The sequence below is a fragment of the Rhinatrema bivittatum genome, chromosome 1 (assembly GCF_901001135.1).
Source record: "Rhinatrema bivittatum chromosome 1, aRhiBiv1.1, whole genome shotgun sequence".
In the NCBI taxonomy this organism is placed as follows: Eukaryota; Metazoa; Chordata; class Amphibia; order Gymnophiona; family Rhinatrematidae; genus Rhinatrema; species Rhinatrema bivittatum.
The window spans coordinates 109,324,283-109,333,061 of record NC_042615.1 but is presented as its reverse complement, the minus strand read 5'-3'; positions in this window follow the sequence as shown (position 1 = coordinate 109,333,061).

The window sequence follows — 8,779 nt, the reverse complement described above, 5'->3', positions numbered from 1 at the left end:
CAGTCTTTGTCTTCCTATTCTTTTACTAAAGCAACAGAAGTTTTGCAATGCTATTTTATACTGTTTAAAACACAGGGAACATTCTTATGATAGTACTGAATGTTGCTGCTGAAATCTGCCAATGGCTGCACTGCTCTGGTGTGCCTTGAGCTGCCTGTTCCTCTCTGATAGAATGTATTGTACAGTGCTTCCAGCACCCCCTGCTTACAAGCCATGCAAAGTCACAGATTCATCAGTGGCAGCAGCAGCAGTAGCGGCAACAAGAGAAGCTTTTAAGACATCAGCCCAGCAGCAAACCGTCTCTCTTAGTGAGTACTGGGAGAGGAAGTTTGTTATTGTAGCATCCACATTCAGCTATCTGACAGATTTGATGTGGTACCTCTATAATGCCATTCAATTATTTATAGTTGTCTAGATCTAAGTTTAGATGAAATAAAGTGTACTTCAAAGTTTCTTGTACAACCCAAGCCAAACACCAAAAGGCACAATTTCACAAGACATTTTTATCTGTTGGTCATTGGAATAATGGGAGAAGCTCTTTAAAATAGAATCCTTAGAGAAGCTCTTTAAAATAGAATCCTTTAAAAATGTGTAGTAGCTGTAGAGCTTTCATTTTTAAAATAAATAATAACAGAGCAATCAGGTGCAAAATGCCCTGCTATGAATAATGGTATGAGGTTGAAACCATTCTTTTGTTACAGAAAAAGTTATCAGAACATTAACTCCCTGTAATCTGAGCAGATATGGGTGCTGTACAAAATGCAATGCATTGTACAGTGCCCTATTTTCCATCCATTATCTTTTAATAAGGTGTGCCTGCTTATCACTGGAGCAGTGTGAGATGTTGCATGAGATGCTGTGTAGTTTTTAGTCCTGTCATTTGACCTATTTCAAGTTTAGAACCTACTATCCACCTTCTCTTTCAGGTTAGAAGTGTTAGGCTGCTTTACCAATGCGTCTTTGACTGTATGTTACCACCTTGCATATTCAAAAAGCCCAGTAATATGATAAATAAATCATTAAGTAGTAATAAAGCAAGGAAGTATGAGCCTATCTGGAATGCTGTGATGATAAAGATAAGGGAGTATAATTTTCTGAGCATTGTGCTGAAGAAGTTAAAGCAATGTAATTTCATAGTGAGCACTGCACTCATGAAGGTACGGGAACGCGGTCACAACCTGAGCATTGCAAGGAAGGTTGGTGAGTATAATTGCACCCTGAGCAGTGTGACTGAGATGAGGTAGTATAATCATATGAGGCCAATGCAATACAGTGCGCTCAGCAGAGCACAGTTTTACCCAGGGCGGTGCAACACACTGTGCAAGCCATGCCCTTGCACAGGGCGGTGGCTCAGAGGAGGCGGCAGTCTGGATCCACTAGTGGCCAAATTGAGCGGAGGTTGTGGGGCCACCCAGAGGATTCCACCACGTGGACAACTGAAGTAAAAAAAAAAAAGAAAGCCACGGGATGCATAGGCAGCTTGTCAAACCTCTGTCTGCTCCGATGAAGGGGAAAAAACCCACATTCTCTGCGCTAGCTGGCAGCAGGAGCAGCGGCAGCATCTGAGTAACGTCATCTCCTGCTGCTGCGGGGTCAGTCTCGTGAGAGGAGCAGCGATATTTCACAGCTCCTGCCGTGAGACTGGCTCTGCAACAGTAGGAGGTGTTGTTGCTCAAACGCTGCTCCTGCTGCCGGCTCCTGCGGGATGAGAGAGAAGCCTGATACAAATACACTATGCTAGGGAGCCCCTGCACTTGGAGTGGGAGGAGGAAGAGCCTGGGAGCGATTGGGTGAGAAAGTGGGGGGAAAAGCATAGAGAAGGGGAAGAAAGTGATGAAAGCATAGAAAGGGGAGGCAAGAGCAAGGAAGGGAGGGAGGGTGAGGGGGAAAAGGGGGAAAAACCTGAGGTAATGAGGAAATAAAGTGAGAAAGGGGAATCATCAGAAATTAAGGGGTGAGAAGGAGAAGAATCTCTAGAGGGACAGAAATAGAGGAAGAACTGAGGTAGTGTGAGAAGAAGGAGGGAAGAGCCTCTGGAGGGAGAGAAGGGGGAAAGAGGAAAGATAATGAGGGAGAGGAAAGGAAGAGCTGAGTGGTGAGGTAATGAGGCCATGGTCCGCCTGGTGGACCCCATCCATCCGCTGATGGCCTAAGTAGAGAAGAGGCTTTGGGCTCCTGGTGGATCACATCCCACCAGCAGCTCAAGTGGAGTGGAGGCCACCTTGTGATCCTGACCTGATAGAGGCCAGAGTGAAGAGACAGGCCCAGAGCTCCCAGGGGAGCAATTGGAAGATAAGAAAAGGTGAAGCCCGTGTGTGTGTATGTGTGTGCGTACGCATGTGGGAGAGAGGGGGTATGTGCATCTGAGAGAGGAAGCATGAGTGTGTGAGCATGAATATGTATGAGAGAAAGAAAATGTTTATGCATATATGAGAGAGATAGGAGAATGTTTGTATGCCCTCCCTCCACCACTAATCCCCAAGTATGGAGAGTGTGAATTTTTTTTTAATCCTTATTAGTTTTAATTATTGGGTGATTGATGTGTCTGCTGTTTTGAAATATATTACTGGTGATTGGGAAATTAAAATAATTAAATGAGTTTTTAAATATTGGATATTTATTATTCAGCTGTTTTGAAATATTTATTTTCATTATTAATATGGTTTTACAATTATGATTGATATTTTATATTTCTTGAATTTATTATTGGATATTTTATGAGGAATGGTGGTTTCTGTTTTTGGATTGTTGCACTGTTTTTGCATTGTTGCTTTTTGTGATGTCCAGTTCAGTTTTTGTCTGCACATTTCTATTTCTACTTTATAGGCTCTTTGTTCTGTATTTGGTGAGGGTCTGTCAGTGTTTTACATGTGTGACAGAGGTGAGGTATTCTGCTAGTGTATAGTTTCTGTGTAGGGTTGTATAGTAGTTTGGCTTGTTCCATTTTCCTAGTAGGAGGTGCATTGGTATTTTAGGAGCTGGTGTTATATCTGCAATGTTATTTTTTCATAGGCAAAAATTGTTATTGTTTGAGCGCTGGCAATTAGTGCTGTTTTGTAATGGGAAGTTTGCTATATTGTAATTGTTTACACATGGCTTTCTGAAGGTCAAGCCCACATTCAACATGCATTACAATAGGCCTAGTAGCATATAGGTATTTTTGAGGGTTGGCACCTCAGCAGTGCAGGTAAATATAATATACATGTTTTTGTAAGGATATTTTCACCCCAGAAGACTGTACTCTGAATGTTATTTTAATGCAAATTCTGCTGTTATAGATGCATCATTTGTAACTGTGTGTTTGTAGAGGGCCGGAGTTGGGGAGGGGGTGCTAGGGCATCTACTACTCATGCATTAGCCATGAGTTCCAGAGGAGAGGGGGTGGACCCGGGTAGGGAGGAATGTCAGATTTTAAAGTTTGGATTACTGGGCGGGGGTGGGGGGGGGGGGGGGGGGGTTAGCACACCACTTGTTCACACAGGGCTGCAAAAACGCTAGCACCGGCCCTGGTTTTACCCACAGCTGTGTATAGAACAAATGTGTGTGTAAAATCGTGCAGTATGTTTAACATCCTTGCATGTAAATCGTAAGCTAATGTAACCCTTTACTTTGAAGGGGCATGATCCTACAGGGCACACAATAGTATCTTTATATCCACGGGGCTGACTTCACGGTTGCAACCCTGGATGAGTCCTTTCTGTGGGGGGGGGGGGGGGGGGGGGGGGGAAGCTATAGCTTGTGGCCCAGGCAGTGAGGGGCTTCCTTTATCAGTGTGAAATGGTGCTGTGATGATGTTTGTCTGAGACAAAAGGGAGCAGGACACAGAGCTAGGTGTTGGGCATTTCTAAAATGCCCAACTTGTAAAAATAACTGAAAGTACAGCTGGATGTATCTTTGCTCTGTGTACGTCCGCTGTGTCAGGTTCCAGGGGAAATTGCTAACACTCCTGCACTGAGTGTATAATGGCCCCATTCTCTGGGAAATCCTTGCCTGAGTGGGATCCTCTCAAAGCAGGGAAAGATTCTACCTGAGTTCCCAGGGGTTATCTGCTTCCCCAGGGGAAGGATCCTTCCATCAAGGGTCTTCAATTCTGTTTTTCTTTCTCATTTCTTCCCCCCCTCTGCTCCCTTTCTTGGATCTCACAAAAAAGGAAATGTCTAGGCTGACAGAGATCAGGCACACTGCCCAATCTCCAAAAGAGAGGAGGGGGTGACAAAAATGCCTCCTGTCAACAAAAAGAGAATTTCTTTACCAAAATGTCCAAGAGCTTCTGGGGGTGACACTGTCACGGCAGCTCTTCTCTCTTCTAGAAGGATACTGACAGGTCTTCAGTGGCCCGGCCTCCGGATTCGGGGGACGGCCATCTCCAGGAGTGCCAGGCTGCAACCCGGCCAAACAACTCTCAAAGTGGTCAAAAATCCCAACAAACTCTCTTTCTCTAACTTGAGGCATATCCGACCTCACAGGGGGTACACACAGGAAGGAGTATCCTCCAAAAGTATACTAAGTGAGGAATACAAGTCTTACTAAAATAAACCATTCTCCACGCTCTACAAAATCCCAACTCAAATGCCACATTTTTCTCTTATCTCAGTGCCTACGTATAAGAAAGGTCCAGCCACTCGGGCAGCCTCAGGAGGAGCAGCTGAACTGTGGGCTAGATGGCAAAGAACTAGGGACATCTAGTGGCCAGCCCGAAGGGGAGCCACACTACCTCCCTCCCCCCCATGCAGAAAGATGTGGAGGCAGAGTGTGTCTTTTCTTGGCACCGGAAATGTAACTCCAAGTCAGGGGTGAAAACAAGTTTCCAGGGTTAATGTGTGACTATGAGCAGAAGCTGGAGTTCCGATGCTCGAACCTGTAGTCAGGATTTATGCACAGAAAACGCTCTTTGTGCACTACTACTTCTACTTATCCCTTCTGCAGTGCTGTTCGATATACACAGAGCTGACCTAGAATTAATTCCTCCTTCTAAATCGTATTGGGGGGGGGGGGGGGGATGGAAAGTGTTAATCCTTAAAGAAATGTATTTTATTTATTTTTGAATTTTATACATTTTTATTCGAAGCTGGCATCAATTATATTTTATGCTCAGAAAACATGCTTTGGGTGCATAAAACAAGGAGAGGATCACAACTTTTCTTTTGCCCTGCCATGCTGCTTTCTTTTCCCGGGAAAGGGGGGGGTCTACTGGCTCAAGTTAAAATGTTTGCAAATATTTCTGTTTGCTAACTTTTTTATTTTTTAACTTCCACTGCAATAGCATACATGCCACTTGCTTACCACATTGGGAGTTACACTTTTTTTTTAATTTTTACTATGTGGATTGAAAACCTGGGTGCCAGTGTTGCCAGATGCCACAAATGTTTAGAGCCCAACCAATCACCAAAATTAGCCCAAAAACTCAAAAGTTGCAGAAATTAATTTTTTTGTGTTGTGTGCTGAATTTCCGTGCACAGTTTCACCGTATTACATCAGGCCCGCCATAGCTACTGTGAGAAGGTAAGGGAGTGTAATTACACCTTGAGAGCTGTGAGAAGGTACTGGAGGACAATCATATGCAGTAATCCTACATAGAACACCTTCTTTGCATTTTTCCCTCGTGGTCCTGTGACAGGTATGCAGCCCATTCACTCCAGTGATGCTCTGCTCATTTTTTTATGAAGAGGCTGTCACCAAATATAGTTCATTGGTGTGACATTCAGTTTTGATAGAGTAATTTAACAAAGGGTTTCTTAGAAATATGCTCAGTTCAGTAATTGATGAGGAAAGTCACTTTTCTAACAGGGAGCATTGTTAATCTCAATTATTCTCACGGTTCTTCATTTTAAGTATAAACTGATTTTTATCCATAAATTCCTGCATGTTTCCAAAGGTGACAGTTGGTTTAGACTAATATTCACATCACAACGACAGAGAACCCAAATAAGGAGTCAAACAAAAAAAAAAAAAAAAGGAAAACCACAGACAATTATGATTCAATCTGGTCAGCAGTACAAATTCAATTTAAATTTAAATTGAAGGTGTCAGCAAGCCTGTCAGCAAGTCCAGCAAAGCTGAACCACCCAGTCAGTAAGATCATTCACCTTATCCAATGGTAATGGATAAGGTAATGGATAAGGCATGTAAAAACTTCAGTCCTGATGTGCAACTTTAGAGTAAGCCCGACACAACCGATGTTTCACTTAGCCAAGCTTCATCAGGGGTAGAAACATTTTCATTGAGAAAGTAATCAGGCTGTCATCATGTAACAGGACCATCAGGTCTCAACGAGTCCAAGTGTACACTTTCTACTTCTGATGAAACTTGGTTAAGCGAAACTTCGGCCGTGACGGGCTTACTCTAAAGTTGCACATCAGGACTGAATTTATCGGCGTCTGTTTTCCTAACCGGCACGCAGCCATGGGTTAGGGAAACGGACACTGGTTAACTGAACATCCATTTCTCTAACCTGACCACTGGCACTCTTTTTTTTTTTTTAACCTTTTCATTTCTCTGACTTAATATCGCCACAATATTAACTCGGAAGATGTACAGAAAAGCAGTATTTTCTGCTCTTCTGTATAACCTTTTGGGGTGCTCAGAAATTAATGCCTGTTCTGGGCAGCTGTTACTTTCTGAGTGTAAAAATGTCCGGATTGGACGCACATTTTTTTTTTTTTTTTGCATGTGGGTTGACTAACAGCCTCATCAACATGCATTTGCACGTGATGAGCGCTATTAGTTTTGCAGCGCATTGGAAACACGTTGTGGGTGCACTAATCCCCTTATAGCATAAGGGGCTGTGGACGTGCGTCCAAAACGTGCAACCAAGGGTGGGTTAAACAGTGCGGTTTTGCATCGGCCCCCATCACCTAGTGCCTTAACCAACACTTTTAATATGTTGGTTTCTAATTGCTGGGTCTGTCTCCTGATAGATCGTGTTCTCTTCCTGACAAAACCTCTCCCACTGCTTGACGGTCTCATGCTGAGGAAAATCAGTTTCTGCACACACGAACAGATGAAAACAATAAGGTAGATGCACAGGGAAAGGATAAACAGCCACCAAGAGGGAAGGAAACGAGCTAAAAACACCCCCATTCCACTCTCTTCTGCTCCCTGATATTCCTTTTCTTTTCTTGTCCCACTTCAAAACCTTCTCAAAATAGTTCAAAACCTCCTGCAACAGCACCAAAAATGTCTCTGATGCATTAAAAAAAAATGGGGACCAAAAACTCCGGGAATAAAATCTCACGGTGCCACAGGCAGAGGAGAGTCCGGGAGTCCTCCTGGCAGCAGGAGAAAAGGACTGAGTATAAGAAAGGTGTCTTCTCTCCCCACATCTCATCTTCCCCCCACAAAACGGAAGAATTATGTCTGCCTACAATTTGCAAGAGCTTTCCGCGACGTCCTCTCACGCTCTCTCTGTGCTCTTCAAAAGCCAAGAAAATCAAGCCTGAGTAACAAATGTTCACATTGCAGTGCAGGTAGGTTAGAGCCTGTCAGGCAAACCGGACAAAATCCAAGACAAATTGCCTTAATCTAAGGCATGAGTTAGATGACGACGCGTTAATGTAGCCCTAATGTGTGTACACAAATAAATTAATTGGAACAATGTACTCTTATTACAGAAATCGTAATTCATGAATTTTTAAAGGGCATTACATATTTTTTTTTAGGAAAGCATGCCTTCTTTGTCCCATGTAATTCGAGACTTGTATCTGTTCTGTTTGACCAACCAAAAACTGTGGGCATTGTGCACATAGCATGTGTAACTCCTCCTGGTGTTGTGCAGAAAATATATTCACTTGGGTGCTTCATCTCTGGCTCATGAGGAGATGCCCACCTATTTGTGCAATTTGAAAAATATTTCCTGTACGAGACGCCAAGGAGTTACATACATACTGCATTTTCTGTCTCTCTGTAAGCATGTGTGCAGAAACAAGCACAAGCTGACATTCTCTTTTCAGAATGAAACAAAAGTACCCTAATCATCACACAGTGTGAGTCCATTGTTCAAGACAGTGGTTTTCCAAAAGAATAAGAAAACCAAACCAGGACAGCACTCACTCTGGCAGGTCCATAAAAATCTACATGCGCTTTTAACAATGCTTTGCAGTTTTATATTGTTACTTGACAATGATATATGCAGCACTGTACAATGGTGATAAGTATTCATGTACAATAAATCTCTGTGCAAAAGAGCTTACAATCCAGGGGGCTGATGCACCAAGCCATGCATGGCTTCGCAAGCACAATAACGCAAGAAAAAAATGGCAAATAACCTGCATAATCGCATTTCTGAATTTTAGCACCTGTTATTTGGTGTTTTTGCACCCATAGTTTTACGTTTGCAAAGGCATTCACAAAAAATGATGCAAAATCGCTACTGAGATGAAGAATCATGCAAACCAGTTCATTAGCAACTTGCACATAGCAAAATTATGCGCAGAAAATAATACAGTTTGGTGATTTTCCACAAATCTTAACTGTACCTAACTATATCTTAACTATAATTTTGTTTGCAATAAAGTCTGAGATTTTACATAGACTTTACTACAAAATAAATACTGAAAATCTCATTGGAATAATATTTAAAATTTCTTTTAGTTTCTGGCTCATTTCGAGAGCAGACTCTCAGGTTAGTACATTTGCTTTTAGGTGTGTATATGAGACAATGGAAGATAACGTAACTTGCCTGAGGTTATAGGATGTGTCACTGGGGGAAGCGGGAGTTGAATCCTGGTTTCCCTGGTCATTGCTGTAACCACTCTTACACTCCTCCTCGTATTTTATCAAA